General features: G+C 39.5%; 1 protein-coding gene across 4 annotated transcripts in view; it reads right to left on the bottom strand.

Annotated features, from left to right (window-relative positions):
- FANCC (FA complementation group C) overlaps positions 1 to 23,219 on the bottom strand; it is a 275,430-nt gene extending 252,211 nt beyond the window's left edge. The window contains exons 1-2 of one of the 4 annotated variants that reach the window (XM_082401193.1): positions 18,588 to 23,219; positions 1,176 to 1,293 (exon numbers count right to left, since the gene is read on the bottom strand). The gene's annotated coding sequence lies outside the window, so the exon portion shown is untranslated. The remainder of the gene's footprint in view (positions 1 to 1,175; positions 1,294 to 18,587) is intronic. The other 3 variants (XM_082401194.1, XM_082401195.1, XM_082401196.1) reach the window with 3 other exon arrangements.
- Between the last annotated feature and the right edge of the window lie 258 nt (positions 23,220 to 23,477).

The raw sequence follows: 23,477 nt of genomic DNA, 5'->3' as shown, positions 1-23,477 counted from the left end.
TCACTGTACTTTTGTACAGTGACATACATAAGTCATATTCTCACCAAAACCTACCTTTTGTGATATGGAAATGGTAATAACCCTAAGGTTTTACTTTCACAGTTCAAGAAAATGAATAGGCTAAATACTCTCACCACTCACTATCTCTTGAGAAGGCTGGAAGCAAAGATAATGGATCAATCTGGGTCCCATCAGGAGAGAGAAATCACACAGTAATTTGAATAAAGAAAATCAAATATAAACAATTAGTCACTATAACAGGAGATTGGAGTAACCAGGGATTGGCTAGTCAAAAGTTAAAAAAAAAAAAAAAAACTAAAAACTAAAGAATATAGGCATAGCAGATATAAAAAGGACCCACTACCTTCTAGTGCTAGAATTCAGCACCCAAGGAAGAGCACCCCCTTTGACTTTACCCACCATGCACACAGTAAGATCTAGATCTTGTTGGAGAGGGCATAGCCATGGCTCACTGAATGACAGTGAAGTGTCTATGGGTGCTGTGCCAGTAGAACTTGCTGGAAATCCACCTTTTGTAACTTGCCAGATACCAACCCTGTAGGGTGCCATGAAAAGCTGGTCACAAGGAGGTGTCTCACCAGAGGCACTCTGTTACAAAATCACCTGAGGGGAATGATGGGGTAAGTTGCTGGCAACTGGGTGCTGCTGGCCATAGTGCACAATAGGACTGGGCACTAAAAAAGCCACACATGTCCAGGAGCCTGCGAGAGGAGCCACAAGTCCAAGGAGCTGGGCAGTGGGGGAGCCGTGCTCTGGAGGAACCACTCAAGCTACAGGAGCTGGGCACTGGGGAAGCCATGTGGGCTGCAGGAGCTAGAAGTACTTGTCCGGACAGTACGTAAAATATCACACTGGTCTACTACTTGAACAACATTATGCTGATTGCATCTGATGAACAGGAAATAACAAGTACTCTAGATGCCTTATTAACACACATGCCAATAAGTGGATGAGAGATAAACCCCATAAAAATTCATGGGTCCCCCACCTCAGTGAAGTAAATGGGGTTTAATAGTTTGAAGCAGAAGTTAGCAAACTTCTATAAATATCCACATAGTAAATATTTTAGGCTTTAGGGAGTCTGTCACATATTCTTTTTGGTTTTTATTTCAAACACTTAAAAATATAAAACACATTCGTAGCTCACAGGTCACACAAAAACAGGAAGCAGGCCGAATCAGACCCACAGGCCATAGTTTGCTGATTCTTGATCTGGAGCATGTCGAGGTATCCTCTACAAGGTGAAATAAAAGTTTCTCCACCTTGCACCACCTACCATGAAAAGAGTCACAATGATGGGGTAATTTTTTTGAATTTTGGAGGCAACATATATCACATTCGCATGTACTATTTTGACCCGTCTATAGAGTCATGGGTAAGCTGCCTGCTTTGAGTGGGATCAGAGCAAGAGAAGGCTCTGAAGCTAGATCCTTCAAGAATAAAGATTTGCTCATTTACCAGGCAAAAAACCCCAGCCATCTAAGGCTCTGGCTGAGGGCAAAGGAAATACGGAATAAGTTGTGGAAAGAAGTCATAGATATCAATTATAGCCCTGTGGTCAACTAGAGAACAAGGATTGTAAATAGTTTTGCATATTTTCTATTTGCTTATTATATGTGTGTGTGAATATATATATATATGTATATATATATATATACTCACATGTACACATATGTTAGCAAATTTCCTTCTCTTTCCTTCCCATTTTTATCTTATGTACAAGTTGTTAGAAGTTAGCTTTACAATTTTGTCTTTAAGCAACAGAATATTCAGTGGGACTACTGCTGATTTTGAAAAGTAATACAGTAAGCAATTAATACAATGACTCTTGGGATTGTGCATTTGCTCATTTGGGGAAAGAGTAAAATTTGTTCATTTGTAAGGATAGCTTTACCTTGTCGGGTAGAAATACAGTTGTTTTGTTGTTATACAGCCAAAACAACAGGCCTTAATAAATTTTAAAAGCACATGTTCTGGGGGACTTCCTTGGTGGTCCAGTTGCTAAGACTCCACCCTCCCAATGCAGGGGCCCAGGTTCAAACGCCAGTCAGGGAACTAGATCCCACATGCTGCAACTAAGAGTTTGCATGCCACAACTAAAACCCGGCGCAGCCAAATAAATACTTAAAAAAAAAAAAAAAAGCACATGTTCTGACCACAATGGACTTAAATTTAGAAATCAATAACAAAAATGTATGAAATCCTAAAATATTTGGAAATTAGGCCCACACTTCTAAATAACCAATGGGTCAAAAAATGAAATCACAAAGGAAATTAGAAAATATCTTGAACTGAGGACAAAAACACAGCATATCAAAATTGGGGGGATGCAGCCTAAGCAGTGCTTAAAGAGAAACTTGTAACTGAACAGGTGTACTAGAAAAAATAAAGGTCTCAAATCAATAACTTAAGCTTCTACCTTAAGAAACTAGAAAAAGAACATCAAACTAAACCTAAAGCAACCAGAAGGAAAGAAATAATAAAGTTCAGAGTGGAAATCAATGAAATAGAACACAGAAAAACAACAGGTAAAATCATGAAACAAAAAGTTGGTTCTTTTTTGATTTGAAAAGATCAAAACCAATAAACCTTTAGCTACAACAGCAGTCCCCAACCTTTCTGGCACCAGGGACCAGTTTTGTGGAAGACAATTTTTCCACAGACCAGGTCGGGTGGGGGGGGGGGTGGTTTCAGGATGATTCAAGCACATTACATTTATTGTGCACTTTATTTCTATTATTATTACATTATAATGTATAATGAAATAATTATACAACGCACCATAATGCAGAATCAGTGGGAGCCCTGAGCTTCTTTTCACTTGCCACTCACTGATAGTGTTTTAATATGTCTGCAAGCAACTGATTTATTATGGTCTCTGCGCAGTCAAACCTCTCTGCTAATGATAATCTGTATTTGCAGCCGCTCCCCAGTGCTAGCATCACTGCCTCAGCTCCACCTCAGATCATCAGGCATCAGATTCTCATAAGGAGTGCGCAACCTAGATCCCTCACATGCGCAGTTCACAGTAAGGTTTGCACTCCTATGAGAATCTAATGCCGCTGCTGATCTGACAGGAGGCGGAGCTCAGGTGGTAATGCAAGCGATGGGGAGCGGCCGTAAATACAGATGAAGCTTCGCTTTCTTGCCTACTGTTCACCTCCTGCTGTGCGGCCCAGTTCCTAACAGGCCACAGACTGCTACTGTGCGTCAGGCACACAAAGTTGCATTTGGTAACAAAAGATTAAATGTTTTCTCCCTAAGATCAGGAACAAGAATGTCCACTCTCCTCACTTCTGTTCAGCAATGTACTGGAGATTCTAGGGAAAAAAAAAAAAACCTAAAGGCATCCAGCTACAAATAAGTAAAATTGTCTATATTCACAGTGACATGATACTGTATGTAGAAAATTCTAAGGAATTCACAAAAAATCTGCTTACAGTAATAGTCAAATAAGGTTGCAGGATACAAGATAAATACACAAAAATCAATTGTATTTTTACATACTGGCAATGAACAATCCAAAAACGAAATTTGAAAAATAATTTTACTCACAATAGCACAAAAAAATGAAATACTTCAAAATAAAGTTAACGAAAGAAGGGCAAGACTTATACACTGAAAATTACAAAACATTGCTAAGAGAAATTAAATATCTTAAACAGAAAGACATTCCATGTTCATGTTAAGATGGCAATGGCAATTCTCCCCCAAACAGATCTACAGATTCTATGCAATTTCTATCAAAATCCATCACAGTAGGCTTTTTGGAAAAACTGATAAGCTGATGCTAAAATTTATATGGCAATGTAAGGAAACCAGAATAGCCAAAACAATTTTGAAAAAGAAGAAAAACACTGGAAGACTTATACTACCCAATTTCAAAATTTACTACAAAGATACCCTATAATAAAGACAGTGTGGTGCTGGTGTAATAAGAGGCATAAAGATCACTCAAACAGAAATGAGAGTCTGGAAATAATTTATGGTCACTTGATTTTTAACAAAGGTGCCAAGGCAATTAAATGGGGAAAGGTCCTTTTTTTTTCTGAACACATAGTGCTAGAACAACTGGATATTCATATACAAAAAAAGATGAATTTGAACTCATACCTCATACCATACACAAAAGTTAACAGAAATTGATCATAAACCTAAAGAATGATCCAAAAGAAAACTGATAAACTGGACTTCCTCAAAATAAAAACTTTTGTATTTCAAAAGATACCATGGAGAAAATGAAAAGACAGATAACAGGCTGGGTAAAAAAATTATTTACTGAAATAACTTACAAAACATATATCTGATAATGGACTTGTACTCAGAATATACAAAGAATGCCTACAGCCCAGTAAGAAGGCAAACCCAATCCAAAAAATGGACCAAAGATTTCAGTAGACATTTCAAAGACAACATAGCAACAGTTAATAAGAACATGAAAATATGTTCTACATCATTAGCCAGTGGGGAAATGCAAATTAAAACCAATATGAGATACTACTTCATAGTAAGATGGCTATAAAAAAGACACAATAACAAGTGAAGATATAGAAAAATTGAAACCCTCATACACTGCTTGTGGGAATTTGATATGGTACAGCCACACTGGAAAACAGTTTGGCAATTTCTTAAAAAGTTAAAACATGAACTTACTATACAACCCAGTAATTCCTTCATAGGTATCTGTCCAAGAAAAATGAAAACGTATGTCCACACAAAGACTTGCACATGAATGCTCACAGCAGCATTATTCATAATAGCCAAAAAGTAAAAACAACTGAAATGTCCATCAACTGATGAATGGATAAACAAAATGTGGTATAATCATACAATGGTTATTCATCAATAAACAAGAACAAACTACTGATACATGCTACAACATGGATGAATCTCAAAAACTTTATACTAAATGAAGCCAGGCACAAGACAGCACTTATTCTATACATCCATTTATATGAAATGTCCAGAAAAAGTTAAATAGAGACAGAAAGCAAATCAATGGTTGCCTGAAGCTGAAAGCCAGCGCCGGGTTTGAGTACAAAACTCGCATGGGCAAACTTGTTAAGGTGATGCAAAACTTCTAAAACTGAATTGTGGTGATCACTGCACAATCCCCAAAATTTACTAAATTTACTAAAAATCACCTAATTATTTAGAAAATGAGGATATAGTTTCCAAAAGGTGATTTCCATATGAACTCTACCTTCCTATAACTAGAGAAAGGCACCAGGAAGATTATAGATGTCCCTATATTAGAGATCTTACCAGAGATCTACACATGCAGCAGAGTTTATGAAGAACCTAAGAGAATGGACCAGATAACTTTGCAAAGTCTCTTCCAAAATCAGTCCAAAAGAAAAAATTCTGATATTTAGCAGAAAATTAAAAATGCTCAAGATTTGCCTTGTTATCTAACTTTTCTGATGAAATTTTTAAAGTTTTTCCTTCTCTACTTCTACTGCATTTTTATTACAACACTGCAAAGTCAGTGCACTTCCCCTATAGGTGTTCTTTCATATTAAAAATCAGTCATTCAAGATCTATGAACATAAACAGAGAATGTACATACCCCAGCCTAAAATAAAATTTAATAAATCCATTTAAGGGAGGGGGATCAAGATGGCAGAATAAGAGGATATGGAGCTCACATCTACATGTGGAATAATTCTCAAGGAAAACTAACTGGAAACTGGCAGAAGAAATCCTATTAAATCAAGGCTGTAATAAAGATACATACATAATTGGGCAGGACAGAAAGAAAAGTATCAGTTGGACCTGTGCCCCTAGGAAAGGACTAAGAGGGAAAGGGAGATGGCACGGGCAGACACTTACCCTGGGGAGTGAGTGGGACCTGTGCGGAGGAGACAAACCCCCTTGGCTGACTGGAGAACTGCTGGGACAGACAGAAAGACTGGAGAAGCCAAGACTCCACTAGTAAGAGGTACATGGGTGCTGGCTCACCACCAGACAGGGAGGAGAGAGGTCTGCCCTAGCAGCTGCTTCCTTGCCACACTCCCCAATCCACACCAATCCCATGCTTGGCATGGGACCTAGGGTAGCCAGGACCTGGGGAAAGACTCGATCTAGGGACACAGAGGAGACATGGGGGCCTAAGGTGTGGTCCAGGTGAGGCAGCAGTGGCCATTGTTGATGCTTACTCAAACAGCAGCACAGAAGCAGCCCAGACTTCTGAAAGCAGCGCAACTGCTTTCCCCAGCCACCAAACCGTGCTCCCCAGTCCCAGCTCAGTGAATGCTCCGGCCCTGCCCACTCCACGCCACACAACAACCTAGCACTAGATCTGAGACAACCACAACAGGGGAAAAGACACACCTTGAGCTGCGTCTGAGCAGAGCTGCAGATGCCTACAAAGGCAGAACATCAGGTCTTTGTAAGCACACGAGTCCCATTTGCTACAGTACTCCCCTCCTTTGGGGCAAAGGCCCTAGTGCAGGGAGAAGGAAAAACACGTACTTAAAGGAAACAGAGCCAGCTTCAGTTCGACATTCAGGGCATCCTGTTCAGCACCCTGGGAGCAGAAGCTGCCCCTTACAGGGTGGCTACAGCCCCTGAGCAGAGAGAAAGCCCTGCCTTACACCCTGCACAGACTCTAGCTCCCCAATCATCAGCCACACCCCCTACCAAAGTGATAGCAGCCAGCACACTCTGAGGAAAAACATGACTGGCATCCACATCAAATTCAGCCCTGACACCAAAGGCACTGGGCACATGCAGTCTACACAGGGATGCTCCCACATAAGAACACTCCTTTAGGACCACAAGGTATAACTGTTTCACCTAAATTCATAGAGACAGAGAAAGTTATATAAGATAAAAAGGCAGAGAAACTACCCTCAGTTGAAAGAGCAAGAGAAAACCCCTGAAAAAATAAATAATGAAACACAGATAATCAGCCTACCAGATCATAAATTCAAAACATTGGTAATAAAAATGCTATCTGAATTAGGGAAGAGAACTGATCTCAGCACAGATCATTTTAACAAGAAACTAGAAAATATAAAGAAGACCCTATCAAAAACAGTTCAACTTCTGAGATTAAAAAGCACTCTAGAAGCAATGGATAGCAGACCAAATGACACAGAAAAACACGTAAGTGATCTGGAAGATGAAAATAATAGAAATCACCCAATCAGAAGAGCAAACAGAAAGACAAATGTAGACCTTTTAGAATATGTTTGAATTTAAATGACTATCAGTTTAAAGCAAGTAGATATAATTATGGGTCAACATATATGAACCCCATGGTAACCACAAATCAAAAACCTATGATAGATACACAAAAACCAAAAAGAAAGGAACCCAAGCATAGGAGAAAAGAAAATCATCAAACCACAATGGGAGGAAAAAAAAAAAGAAGAAATGAACAGGGAAGAACTACAAAAAACAAACAAACAAAAACAAAAAACTGGTAAACAAGGAATAAAATGGCAATAAGTACATATCTATCAATAATTACTTTACATGTCAATTGGACTAAATGCTCCAATCAAATGACATAAGGTGGCTGATTGGATAAAAAAACAAGACCCATCTATAAGCTGCTTACAAGAGACTCACTTCAGAGTCACACACAGACTGAAAGTGAGGGGATGGACAAAGATATTTTATGCAAACAGAAACAACAAGAAAGTGGGGGTAGCAATACTCATATCAGACAAAGTACTAGACTTTAAAACAAAGGCTATAATGAAAGACAAAGAAGGGCATTATATAACCCTCCTACACTGTTGGTGGGAATGTAAATTGGTACAGCTACTATGGAGAACAGTATGGAGACTCCTTAAAAACCTAAAAATAGAGCTACCATATGACCCAGCAATCCCACTCCTGGGCATATATCCAGAGAAAACCATAATTCGAAAGGATGAATGCACCCCAATGTTCATTGCAGCACTATTTACAACAGCCAGGACATGGAAGCAACCTAAATGTCCATCGATAGAGGAATGGATAAAGAAGATGTGGTGCATATATACAATGGACTGTTACTCAGCCAATAAAAAGGGACGAGGGACTTCCCTGGTGGTCCAGTGGTTAAGACTCAGCGCTCCCAATGCAGGGGGCCCGGGTTCGATCCCTGGTCAAGGAATTAGATCCCGCATGCCGCAACCAAGAGCCCCCATGCCACAACATTCCCCATGCCGCAACTAAAGATCCCACATGCTGCAACAAAGATCGCACACGCAGCAATGAAGATCCTGCGTGCCGTGACTAAGATCTGGCACAGCCAAATTAATAAATAAATGATAAAATAAAATAAATAAAAAGGAACGAAATAATGCCATTTGCAGCGACATGGATGGACTCAGATATTGTCATACAGAGTAAAGTAAGTCAGAAAGAGAAAGACAAACATCATATAATATTGCTTATATGTGGAATCTAGAAAAATGGTTCAGATGAACTTATTTGCAAAGCAGAAATAGTCATGGATTAGAAAATAAACTTATGGTTACCAAGGGGGTGACGAGGGGGTGGGATGAACTGGGAGAATGGGATTGACATATACATACTACTATTTATAAAACAGATAACTAATGAGAACCTACTGTATAGCACAGGGAACTCTACTCAGTGCTCTGTGGTGACCTAAATGGGAAGGAAACCTAAAAAAGAATGGATATATGTATATGTATAACTGATTCACTTTGCTGTACACTTTGCTTTACAACACTGTAAAGCAACTATACGACAATAAAATAAATAAATAACTTTTTTAAAAGGGGCATTATATAATGATAAAGGGATCAGTACAAGAAGAGGATATTATACTTGTTAACACACATGCACCCAATACAGGAACACCTAAATAATCAAGTTTTATTTATTCCAGGGTCAAAAGGATGGCTCAACATACACAAATTAGTCAATATGATACACCACATTAACAAAAGAAAAGACAAAAACCAAATGAGCATCTCAATAGATGCTGAAAAAGCATTTGACAAAATTCAACATCCATTCATGATAAAAACCCTCATCAAAGTGAGAATGGAGGGAACATATCTCAACATAATAAAGGACATTTACGACAAATCCACAGCCAACATAATACTCAACAGTGAAAAGGTGAAACCCTTCCTGCTAAATTCAGGAACAAGACAAAGATGCCCACTCTCATCACTTCTATTGGAAGTCCTAGCCACAGCACTAAGACAAGAAAAAGAAATAAAAGGTATCTAAATTGGAAGGGAAGAGGTAAAACTGTCTCTATTCGCAGATGACATGATACTCTATGTACAGAGCCCTAAAGTTTCCACCTAAAACTATTAGAATAAATGAAACCAGCAAGATTGCCGGATAGGGCTTCCCTGGTGGCGCAGTGGTTCAGAATCTGACTGCCAATGCAGGGGACACGGGTTCGAGCCCTGGTCTGGGAAGATCCCACATGCCACGGAGCAACTGGGCCCGTGAGCCACAATTACTGAGCCTGCGCGTCTGGAGCCTGTGCTCCGCAACAAGAGAGGCCGCGATGGTGAGAGGCCCGCGCACCGTGATGAAGAGTGGTCCCCACTTGCCGCAGCTAGAGAAAGCCCTCGCACAGAAATGAAGACCCAACACAGTCATAAATAAATAAATAAATAAATAAAAGAACGTGAATTTCTTTAAAAAAAAAAAAAAAGATTGCAGGATACAAGATACAGGTTTAACCCTCCCAGACTTCAGACTATACTACAAAGCTACAGTAATGAAAACAGCATGGCATTGTCACAAAAACAGACACATGATCAATGGAACAGAATACAGAGCCCATGCACCAATGGTCAATTACTCTATGACAAAGAAGGCAAGAATATACAATAGAGAAAAAAAAGTGTCTTCAACAAGCAGTGCTGGAAAAACTGGACAGCCATACATAAAACAATGAGATTAGAATATTCCCTCACACAATATACAAAAATAAACTCAAAATGGTTTAAAGACATAAATATAAGACCTGAAACCATAAAACTCCTAAAAGAGAACATAGGTGGAACATTTTTACATAAGTTGTAACAATATTTTCTTGGATCAGTCTTCTAGGGCAAATAAATAAAAGCAAAAATAAACAAATGGGGCCTAATTAAACTTTAAAGCTGTTGCACTGCAAAGGAAACCATCAACAAAATAAAAACACAACCTACAGAATGGGCAAATACTTGTAAATGATGCAACCGACAAGGGGTTAATATCCAAAATGTACAAAGAGCTCTTACCACTCAACATCAAAAAACCAAACAACCCGGGCTTCCCTGGTGGCGTAGTGGTTAAGAATCCGCCTGCCAATGCAGGGGACACGAGTTCAAGCCCTGGTCCAGGAAGATCCCACATGTCACAGAGCAACTAAGCCCGTGCGCCACAACTACTGAGCCTATGCTCTAGAGCCCACTAGCCACAACCACTGAAGCCCGCGTGCCTAGAGCCCGTGCTCCACAACAAGAGAAGCCACCACAATGAGAAGCCCGCTCACCGCAACGAAGGGTAGCCCCCGCTCACGGCAACTAGAGAAAGCCCGCGCGCAGCAACAAAGACCCAAAGCAGCCAAAAGTAAATAAATAAAATAAATAAATTTTAAAAAAAAACCAACCAAACAACCCAATCAAAATATGGGCAGAAGACCTGAATAGACATCTTTCTAAAGAAGACATACAGATGGCTAACAGGCACATGAAAAGATGCTCAACATTGCTAATTATTAGAAAAATGCAAATCAAAACCACAATGAGGTATCACCTCACACCTGTCAGAATGGCTATCATCAAAAAGTCTACAAATAACAAATGTTGCCAGGGATGTAGAGAAAAGGGAATCCTCCTACACTGTTGGTGGGAATGTAAATTGGTGTAACCACTATGAAAAACAGTATGGAGGCTCCTTAAGAAACTAAAAATAGAACTACCATATGATCCACTCCTGTGTACGGTCTCTGGAAAAAATGAAAACACTAATTCGAAAAGATTCATCCACCCCAATGTTCACAGCAGCACTATTTACAATAGCCGAGATATGAAAGCAACCCAAGTGCCCATCAACAGATGACTGGATTAAGATGTGTAGTATATATATGCAATATATTAGCCATAAAAAAGAATGAAATACTGTCATTTGCAGCAACATGGATGGACTTAGAGAATATTATGCTTAGTGAAATAAGTGAAACAGAAAGACCAACAAATACTGTATAGTATCACTTGTATATGGAATCCAAAAAATAATACAAATGAAGGTGTATGCAATAACAGAAACATGCTCAGATGTAGAAAACAAACTTGTGGTTACCAAAGGGGAAAGGAAAGGGGGGGAGGGACCAACTAGGGGTATGGGATTAACAGATACAAACTACTATATATAATATAGATAAGCAACAAGGATACACTGTATAGCACATGGAATTATACCCATTATCTTGTAATAACCTATAATGGAGTATAATCTGCAAAAATACTGTATCACGAGAGCCTCCCATCAAGCCTCTTAGATAGCCTCAACCACCAGAGGGCAGACAGCAGAAGCAAGAAAAACTACAATCCTGCAGCCTGTGGACCAGAAACCACAGTTACAGAAAGATAGACAAGATGAAAAGGCAGAGGGCTATGTACCAGATGAAGGAACAAGAAAAAACCCCAGAAAAACAACTAAATGAAGTGGAGATAGGCAACCTTGCAGAAAAAGAATTCAGAATAATGATAGTGAAGATGATCCAGGACCTCGGAATAAGAATGGAGGCAAAGATTGAGAAGATTCAAGAAATGATTAACAAAGACCTAGAAGAATTAAAGAACAAACAAACAGAGATGACCAATACAATAACTGAAATGAAAACTACACTAGAAGGAATCAATAGCAGAATAACTGAGGCAGAAGAAGGGATAAGTGACCTGGAAGACACAATGGTGGAATTCACTGCTGCGGAACAGACTAAAGAAAAAAGAATGAAAAGAAATGAAGACAGACTAAGAGACCTCTGGGACAACATTAAACGCAACAACAATCGCATTATAGGGGTCCCAGAAGGAGAAGAGAGAGAGAAAGGACCAGAGAAAATATTTGAAGAGATTATAGTGGAAAACTTCCCTAACATGGGAAAGGAAATAGCCACCCAAGTCCAGGAAGCGCAGAGTCCCATACAGAATAAACCCAAGGAGAAACACGCCGAGACACATAGTAATCAAAATGGCAAAAATTAAAGACAAAGAAAAATTATTGAAAGCAGCAAGGGAAAAACGACAAATAACATACAAGGGAACTCCCATAAGGTTAACAGCTGATTTCTCAGCAGAAACTCTACAAGCCAGAAGGGAGTGGCATGATATACTTAAAGTGGTGAAAGGGAAGAACCTACAACCAAGATTACTCTACCCGGCAAGGATCTCATTTAGATTTGATGGAGAAATCAAAAGCTTTACAGACAAGCAAAAGCTAAGAGAATTCAGCACCACCAAACCAGCTCTACAACAAATGCTAAAGGAACTTCTCTAAGTGGGAATCACAAGAGAAGAAAAGGACCTACAAAAACAAACCCAAAACAATTAAGAAAATGGTCATAGGAACATACATATCGATAATTACCTTAAACGTGAATGGATTAAATGCCCCGACCAAAAGACATAGACTGGCTGAATGGATACAAAAACAAGACCCATATATATGCTGTCTACAAGAGACCCACTTTAGGCCTAGGGACACATACAGACTGAAAGTGAGGGGATGGAAAAAGATATTCCATGCAAATGGAAATCAAAAGAAAGCTGGAGTAGCTATACTCATATCAGATAAAATAGACTTTAAAATAAAGAATGTTACAAGAGACAAGGAAGGACACTACATAATGATCCAGGGATCAATCCAAGAAGAAGATATAACAATTGTAAATATATATGCACCCAACATAGGAGCACCTCAATACATAAGGCAACTGCTAACAGCTATAAAAGAGGAAATCGACAGTAACACAATAATAGTGGGGGACTTTAACACCTCACTTACACCAATGGACAGATCATCCAAAATGAAAATAAATAAGGAAACAGAAGCTTTAAATGACACAATAGACCAGATAGATTTAATTGATATATATAGGGCATTCCATCCAAAAACAGCAGATTACACGTTCTTCTCAAGTGCGCACGGAACATTCTCCAGGATAGATCACATCTTGGGTCACAAATCAAGCCTCAGTAAATTTAAGAAAACTGAAATCACATCAAGCATCTTTTCTGACCACAACGCTATGAGATTAGAAATGAATTACAGGGAAAAAAAACGTAAAAAAGACAAACACATGGAGGCTAAACAATACGTTACTAAATAACCAAGAGATCACTGAAGAAATCAAAGAGGAAATCAAAAAATACCTAGAGACAAATGACAATGAAAACACGACGATCCAAAACCTATGGGATGCAGCAAAAGCAGTTCTAAGAGGGAAGTTTATAGCTATACAAGCCTACCTGAAGAAACAAGAAAAATCTCAAGTAAACAATCTAACCTTACACCTAAAGAAACTAGAGAAAGAAGAACAAACAAAACCCAGAGTTAGCAGAAGGAAAGAAATCATAAAGATCAGAGCAGAAATAAATGAAATAGAAACAAAGAAAACAATAGCAAAGATCAATAAAACTAAAAGTTGGTTCTTTGAGAAGATAAACAAAATTGATAAGCCATTAGCCAGACTCATCAAGAAAAAGAGGGAGAGGACTCAAATCAATAAAATCAGAAATGAAAAAAGAGAAGTTACAACAGACACCGCAGAAATACAAAGCATCCTAAGAGACTACTACAAGCAACTTTATGCCAATAAAATGGACAACCTGGAAGAAATGGACAAATTCTTAGAAAGGTATAACCTTCCAAGACTGAACCAGGAAGAAACAGAAAATATGAACAGACCAATCACAAGTAATGAAATTGAAACTGTGATGAAAAATCTTCCAACAAACAAAAGTCCAGGACCAGATGGCTTCACAGGTGAATTCTATCAAACATTTAGAGAAGAGCTAACACCCATCCTTCTCAAACTCTTCCAAAAAATTGCAGAGGAAGGAACACTCCCAAACTCATTCTATGAGGCCACCATCACCCTGATACCAAAACCAGACAAAGACACTACAAAAAAAGAAAATTACAGACCAATATCACTGATGAATATAGATGCAAAAATCCTCAACAAAATACTAGCAAACAGAATCCAACAACACATTAAAAGGATCATACACCACGATCAAGTGGGATTTATCCCAGGGATGCAAGGATTCTTCAATATACGCAAATCAATCAATGTGATACACCATATTAACAAACTGAAGAAGAAAAACCATATGATCATCTCAATAGATGCAGAAAAAGATTTTGACAAAATTCAACACCCATTTCTGATAAAAACTCTCCAGAAAGTGGGCATAGAGGGAACCTACCTCAACATAATAAAGGCCATATATGACAAACCCACAGCAAACATCATTCTCAATGGTGAAAAACTAAAAGCATTTCCTCTAAGATCAGGAACGAGACAAGGATGTCCACTCTCACCACTATTATTCAACATAGTTCTGGAAGTCCTAGCCACGGCAATCAGAGAAGAAAAAGAAATAAAAGGAATACAAATTGGAAAAGAAGACGTAAAACTGTCACTGTTTGCGGATGACATGATAGTATACATAGAGAATCCTAAAACTGCCACCAGAAAACTGCTAGAGCTAATTAATGAATATGGTAAAGTTGCAGGATACAAAATTAATGCACAGAAATCTCTTGCATTCCTATACACTAATGATGAAAAATCTGAAAGAGAAATTATGGAAACACTCCCATTTACCATTGCAACAAAAAGAATAAAATACCTAGGAATAAACCTACCTAGGGAGACAAAAGACCTGTAGGCAGAACACTATAAGACACTGATGAAAGAAATTAAAGAAGATACCAACAGATGGAGAGATATACCATGTTCTTGGATTGGAAGAATCAACATTGTGAAAATGAGTATACTACCCAAAGCAATCTACAGATTCAATGCAATCCCTATCAAATTACCAATGGCATTTTTTACAGAGCTAGAACAAATCATCTTAAAATTTGTATGGAGACACAAAAGACCCCGAATAGCCAAAGCAGTCTTGAGGGAAAAAAATGGAGCTGGAGGAATCAGACTCCCTGACTTCAGACTATACTACAAAGCTACAGTAATCAAGACAATATGGTACTGGCACAAAAACAGAAACATAGATCAATGGAACAAGATAGAAAGCCCAGAGATTAACCCACGCACCTATGGTCAACTAATCTATGACAAAGGAGGCAAAGATATACGATGGAGAAAAGACAGTCTCTTCAATAAGTGGTGCTGGGAAAACTGGACAGCTACATGTAAAAGAATGAAATTAGAATACTCCCTAACACCATACACAAAAATAAAGTCAAGATGGATTAGAGACCTAAATATAAGACTGGACACTATAAAACTCTTAGAGGAAAACATAGGAAGAACACTCTTTGACATAAATCACAGCAAGATCTTTTTTGATCCACCTCCTAGAGTAATGGAAATAAAAACAAAAATAAACAAGTGGGACCTAATGAAACTTCAAAGCTTTTGCACAGCAAAGGAAACCATAAACAAGACGAAAAGACAACCCTCAGAATGGGAGAAAATATTTGCAAATGAATCAACGGACAAAGGATTAATCTCCAAAATATATAAACAGCTCATTCAGCTCAATATTAAAGAAACAAACACCCCAATCCAAAAATGGGCAGAAGACCTAAATAGACATTTCTCCAGAGAAGACATACAGACGGCCACGAAGCACATGAAAAGATGCTCAACATCACTAATTATTAGAGAAATGCAAATCAAAACTATAATGAGGTATCACCTCACTCCTGTTAGAATGGGCATCATCAGAAAATCTACAAACAACAAATGCTGGAGAGGGTGTGGAGAAAAGGGAACCCTATTGCACTGTTGGTGGGAATGTAAATTGATACAGCCACTATGGAGAACAATATGGAGGTTCCTTAAAAAACTAAAAATAGAATTACCATATGACCCAGCAATCCCACTACTGGGCATATACCCAGAGAAAACCGTAATTCAAAAAGACATATGCACCCGAATGTTCATTGCAGCACTATTTACAATAGCCAGGTCATGGAAGCAACCTAAATGCCCATCAACAGATGAATGGATAAAGAAGTGGTGGTACATATATACAATGGAATATTACTCAGCCATAAAAAGGAACGAAATTGAGTCATTTGTTGAGACGTGGATGGATCTAGAGACTGTCATACAGAGTGAAGTAAGTCAGAAAGAGAAAAACAAATATCGTATATTAATGCATGTATGTGGAACCTAGAAAAATGGTACAGATGAGCCGGTTTGCAGGGCAGAAGTTGAGACACAGATGTAGAGAATGGACATATGGACACCAAGGGGGGAAAACTGCGGTGAGGTGGGGATGGTGGTGTGCTGAATTGGGCGATTGGGATTGACATGTATACACTGATGTGTATAAAATTGATGCCTAATAAGAACCTGCAGTATAAAAAAACAAACAAAACAACTAATACTAAACTTTCATTGGGTTATTTGTATGGAAATATGTTAATATAAAAAAAAATACTGTATCACTATGCTGTACAACTGAAACTAACACAATTTTGTAAATCGAGTATACTTCAATTAAAAAAATAATAATAATCCATTTGGTGCTGATTTCCAGCCTGACTTGAGGCTCCACCACTACCAACCTGGAACTGCCACAGATGTGAGATTTCCTCAGCTGTCTCTGTGGCCTGGATAATCAATCCAACTTTCTATTGGCTAGGCTAGCCTCCCTGTAACTGGTTTTCATAATACAAAATTTGTATAATTGTTACTGGAACTACTTGCTGAAATATGGAACTTGTTAGAAGTACCATTTATTTTAAAATGTACATGCACAGTTTCACATACAAGCAGCAGCACATCTTTCACATCCAGCCAATCAATCAAGTTAATGTTTCGTATTAGAGAACAGAACAAAAAATTCAGATACTCCACTACAGAGTTTGCCTTTCTTTTCTGGGGCCTTAGTAAACGTTTTTCAAGAAATCAAGAGGTATATGACTAAATAATGAAAAGAATGAATTAAAATGTATAATATACCAAGGTATAATTAGCTCAACTCTAAAGAAGCAGGACCTAACTTTTACTCTGGGGGAAAGAGGCCTTTGATATAACTGGGAAAAGCAAATTCTTTTTTGATGCAGTCTTTCTTGTACACGTATATGAGTAATGTATATGAGGGCTTATTTCCCTGCGAATCTGGCACAGTACATTAGATTGAAACATCAATTTGATTTAAGCTTAATGGATAAAGTCACAATGAATATATTTTTATCTAAGTTTATGTATAAATGACCCCAACACACAGTATGAATTCTATCATTTGTAGAATGTACAACCTTTCCACCTCTCATGAGGGGAGTAATGAAAAACTGTTCTGAGCTGCACATCACTAAAGGTGAGTGACATCCAGAAAGAAATGAAGTTGGGTGGTCCAAAAGTGCCTGCTCATCTGATAAACAACTCAGTCACATCTCAGTTAAGATGCATTAAATGGGACACAGGTTAGAATGAAACCAGGAGCCCGGGAGCCTTCCAACAGTTTCAGATTAGGACAAACGCAGAGGCACATACAGGTCTTTGCTGGAAAATTCCTTGGCCTTTATTTGACATTCTGGTCCCAAATTTCTGATGTTTTAAAAACTCCAAATCTTTTTCCTCCTCCCGACTTTTCTAGCCCACACAACATGACCACAAAGGGCTCATGTTTGTAAACGCGCCCACGTAAAAAAATTCGAAAAAAGCAAGCTAAACAAACACACCCCACCCCACCCCCCAAAAAAAACCACCTCTTAAAGGCTTTGGACGCTATTTGGCCTGTCATTCAAAAAAAGTGAGTTACTGGGAGATGACCGCCCACCAGAACCCTCCTCCCGTCACAGAAGGAAAAGCCCGCAGAGTAGGAGGAGTAACAGCCCGCCCCGGGCTCCTCTAATTGGCCTCCCGCTCCCAGCGCCCTGAGGAAGGGGGGCGGTGCGGAGAGCATGCGGCCAGCTGTAAAGGGTGATGAATTTTAAAAGGCGAGCTTTTCACATCTCCCACGGATCCAGGGCGAAGAAATTCACCTTTGCTCCTGTCCTTTTAAGAAAACATAGCTAACCTAGGCTCAATAAACAGAAAGAAGCAAAACGCCAACCCCGAGCTCCCACCGCTCTGGGGTACTCCCTTCCTTGCGACCCCTCTGTCGGCTCCACCCCCTGGGCCTGCTCCGCCCTCTAACCACGCCCCTCGCCCGAGGCCCCGCCCCTATGGTTGGCGCCATCCCATCCCCTACTCACTCTTCTCAGTCCCTACAGACCGCGAGAGCCCTGCTCACCCACCTAGAGGCGGGGAACGGAGAGAACGTTCTAGCGAGTCTCCCCCACCCCTACCCAACCCACACCCCCAGGCTGACGTGTCGGCCAGACCCCCGAAGGAGGCAGCTGCCTTCGCTGTCGTTCTGCGGCCTCTCTCTTACCAGCTCGTCCGCGCCAGAGCTGCTTCAGCAGTTTGGGCAGTGGCGGAAAGGCTGCCACCGCCCGGTTCTGTGGCTTGAAATTTTGACTTTGCCTCGTACTGGTTTTTTGTTTTGTTTTGACTTTTTTAGAACTTTCCCGCGGTCGCTCGTCAATGGAGCCGCGCGCGCACGTATCAGCAGTGCACTCTGGCGCCTGGCCAGCGGCTCCGCGCCCCCGCGGCCTCGCGGGAAAATTCCGACGAATCTCTTGCTCGTGGGGCGGGGCGGGGCGGGGTAGGGGCCCCGGCTCAACCGGAAGTCGGTCTGGCGAGGAGGGTTCCCTGGCGAGGGGGCCTGCTGAGGCTGCTTTAGATGTCACCGGTGTCTGGTTGGTGTCGCTGGCCACAAGTAGACAGCAGGAAGTACCTGGAGGGGAAAAACGCGGATTTTTTAATCGTTTGTTGCTCAGTTATTTCAAGATTCTGTTCAAAATGCAGAGAATTTTTAAAAGAAAAATTGGGTCTTTGTCAAGAAGGTAAAACCTCGAAAGAAGGCCTAGAATATGATTTTCTAAGTGTGGTCACACACAAAAAAGGAATGTTTCTTGGGTTGATGCCCCTCACCACCACCAAAATCATTTCTATGCACTGTTTGATTGGGGTTCAAATCAGTTCTACGCTGCATTTAAACCTAAGTGTTCTAAATAAATAAATGGAAAACAGCATTTTTTAATAAACTTCCATTAATGTCATTAGTATTAACGTGTCTTGGTGGATTTTTTTTTTTTCTTTAATTCTTGAACTTAGTAATACACGAAGGTTTTTCACAGATGTTTAAATTTTTGCAAAAAAATTTTTTGAGGAAACTACCTAACCTTAAGCCTTATTTTTTTTTAAATCAATGAAATAATTATAAAACTACAACTTAACAGGTGCTTTCAAAAAATTTACTACAAGGCAATGTACACACATAATAAAAATATTCAGACACCTCCAGCCTTCTATAATAAAGGAATATCCACTTTACCAAATATGCACTTTACCAAATAAATTGAATTCAGAGATTAGATAATCTATTAAGGTTATACAGCTTGTAAGTGACAAAGTTAGTGTGTAGGGTAATGGTGACAACAACAACAACAATTTTTGTAATTAAAGGGAGATGCAAAAGGAACCAGACCTAGAATTTGAGACAAAATTGGCAGGATCTGTATCAAGGAATAAGGTGTTAAATATATTCTTGAAAATACTCCCTGCCAGCTAAAGAGGTCTGTGCTTGTTTGATGTGTGCATAGCTCAAGGTGAGTAAATCTAAGGCAGGGCTTGTGCAGAGAGACACATGCTTGAGTGATATTTACCATGACACCTTGGCCATAAGAAGAAAGTCGCCTTTGTGGTGACAAATGTGACAAGTTTAAGTTTTGTGTTTACCAGCAAAGGAAGCAATTAAACCATGTATTTCTTTAGAGAAAATATCTGTTTTGTTACTCAGGTCCTTTTAAATATTTGCTGAAAAATCATTTCTAGTGTTTGTAGTGTTAATAATTGAGGTCTTGCCATATTGTAGTTTTATGTCTTTTTAATTCAGTGGTTAATAAAGAGTTGCATGGCTCATTACAGTATATGAAAGGACATCATATTTAAGCTTAATTTAGACCTAAATGGGTAGCGTGTATAGTATAAATTTCCAAATATAAATTTATGGGAATTTATAGACATTCATTTTATCTGGCATCCATATGTATGGAGCTATCCTAATACTTTAATACCGAGATGATCACTATAAAATGCCTGAAAAGTTTCTTGAGAAAAATACTTAGATATGAATCCTATTTTTAACTGCCTCATAAAATTGAGTATGTGTGCTTCTAGAAACAATTTTGGTTACAGTACAGAGTCAAATCACACAAGTAATATGGCAAAAATGAAAAATGGCATGTGTAGGTGAAAATTATTTCATCCTTAGACACAATTAGAATTAGAATTCATTCTAATGGAATCCATCCTTTAGAATCTTTACATTCTAGAGAGAGGAAACACCACAGCTGCATGCTGCAAGTTTACTGACATTAAATCTTCCTTTAAAATTCAACAAACAAATAGAATAAACTGTCTCGGATTCTAGCCATTGTAGTAAGATTCATGTTTCCAGAGTTAGTCCAGACATCCACCTGGTTTCCGGCTCTCATATGGCGCCCCAACACTTAACACTATCTTGTACTTGGCTCTAATATTTGCCGCTGGTATCTCAACTGTGAATATTTAATAAGTGTTTATTAAGTCCCAGGCACTAGGCTGATTATTTTCTTTAATTCTCACAGTGATCTTTTATGGCAGACAGTATTCCAGTTTCACAGATAAAGAAATCTGATGCACAGAGCAATCTCAACTAATAGGTGTTATACCTTCGAATACAAGTAGATTGATTCTGGTGCTTATTACTTGCCATTCTCTTGCTCTTGCCCCAGTCTGGGTACCAGACCACTTCCCAAGATTTTAGTGGGGCAGAAGTGGGGGAGGGGCGATGTGACCCCAGAGGCTGTGCATGTTCATCACCGCACTGCTTTCCTCTTAAAACATTCTGACTGAGGAAATGAATGTTGAATTGCAGTTGAAAACAATAATAATAATGCTTGTGCACGAAATGCATCAAGAAATGGTGCAAGTAATAGTGAAAGTCTTTGATCTGTCATGCTGATGGCGGAAAAGCACCTGAGGTCAGGAAACAGGGCTGCCAGAGGTGGAAAATAACAGAAAAAGGGAAATGTATTATAACTGTTGCATGGTACTGCCACCCTCCCCCAACATGCTCATTCTCTAGGCTCTGCTGAAAGAATGAACCTTAGGAAAATATATTTGTACTAATCACCCAGCTCCCTGCCACAACTACTTGAACCAGAAATAGTAACCTGATCCTCACTGAGCCAATCAAACGGTTGCTGGGGAATTTGAAATCTCAGCGCTGAGACTGACTGTACCACCCCTACATCACAGAAGCCAAACCCCATGCCAACCAAAGACACTGGGGGAAGAAAAAATATAAGTAGCAAACAAAGTTAGTTGGCAGAAAATGTTGAAAGACCATGTTATTCCATGAGAGATAGAGGGTAGTTACCATTCCCAACTTTCCATTTTTAAGCCCAATTTTAAGGCAAACTGACTAGCTTATTTTTCTGTTCTTAGTTGTCGGTGAGATTCCCTATCATAGCAACAATCACTCCTTCACTTATTCTGACTTCAGTGAGTTTCTCTCCCTTACTGCAAAGCAAGCCCTGACTAAGGACCTGGCGGTGGCAGCTCTTCTTTGTATTACTGGGCATTAGCACTTTGGATAAAACCTACTTGATAAATTAATCAATGGATACCTCATGAGAACCTCCCAAGCAGAAGGCATGAAGCATATAGGCTGCATTGAAAACACAGATCCATCTGAGTATATTGAAGTTTGGAGAAATCTCACAGCTCACCTATATAGTCCAGCAGTTCCCTGTATGTGGGCCAGTAAAGTGTCAATAATATTAGAAGACTAACAGAGTTAACTGTTTATTGGGTCAAATAAAGACTTTGGGGAGCAAGGGGGAATCTACCATCATTTCACTTTTTTAGTAACATTTTTGACTTTCAAAAATGATGGGAAGGAGTCTCAAAGAACAGTCTTATAAAATGAATAAATTTTGCTTCACGAAAAACTCATTAGATTGTCCTTATTAATCTTGTTTTACCACTTCCTCTTTCCTTGTTAGTATGAGAACACTGCTTTCACTTAGCATGGCAATGTGCCCAATAAAAAAAGACTACATTTCCCAGACTCCCTTCCTATTAGGGGTGGCCACGTAAGGAGGTTGTAGCCAGTGAGAGAGAACTGGAAGCTGTCAGGTAGGACTTCCAGAAAGGTTTCTTGAAAGGCAGAAAGACAATAGAGAAGGAGCTTTTTAGCCGTTTCTCTCTTTCTCTTGCTTCCTGCTGGAGGTCCAGTCACCTTGGACCATAAAGTACCTCAAGGACAATGGTCATGGAATACGGACGGCAGAACAAAGGAAATAAAAGGACCCTGGGTCCTCAGTAATCATAGGAGTCACCTGGTTTGCCTAACTCTGGACTTCTTTTATTTTATTTTTTTAATAAATTTACTTATTTCTTTATGGCTGCGTTGGGTCTTTGTTGCTGCACGCGGGCTGTCCCTAGTTGTGGCGAGCGGGGTTTACTCTTCTTTGAGGTGCGCGGGCTTCTCACTGCAGTGGCTCCTCTTGTTGCAGAGCACGGGCTCTAGGCACGCGGGCTTCAGTAGTTGTGGCATGTGGGCTCAGTAGTTATGGCTCGCGGGTTCTAGAGCTCAGGCTCAGTAGTTGTGGCACATGGGCTTAGCTGCTCTGCGGCATGTGGGATCTTCCCTGACCAGGGCTCGAACCCGTGTCCCCTGCATTGGCAGGCGGATTCTTAACCACTGTGCCACCAGGGAAGTCCTGGACTTCTTTTAGAACAAACAAAAATAAATCTGTTTTGTTTCTAAAATAACTACTGTTATTTTATTTTATTTTTTTAACATCTTTATTGGAGTATAATTGCTTTACAATGGTGTGTTAGTTTCTGCTTTATAACAAAGTGAATCAGCTATACATATACATATATCCCCATATCTCCTCCCTCTTGCGTCTCCCTCCCTCCCACCCTACCTATCCCACTACTGTTACTTTAGATCTTTCTTGCTAGCAGCTGAACTCAGCTGAGGCACTATAGTAGGATCTGAGGTTACTGTGATGAAAAAAGTAAGAGAAAGAGAAAAAATACATATCCTCTGCCCTTGTGAAGCTTAGTCTAGTGAAGGGGATCGTCCTTTAATTAATCAACATCTTCTCTGCCAGTAGCATAGATGTCGTCAAAATGAGATAAACTCAAGACACTAGCACGTTTC

Source organism: Balaenoptera borealis (genome assembly GCF_965194805.1).
Source record: "Balaenoptera borealis genome assembly, chromosome: 8".
NCBI classification, from domain to species: Eukaryota; Metazoa; Chordata; class Mammalia; order Artiodactyla; family Balaenopteridae; genus Balaenoptera; species Balaenoptera borealis.
Note: the sequence above shows the minus strand (reverse complement) of the source record. Positions and strands in the feature narration are given on the sequence as shown.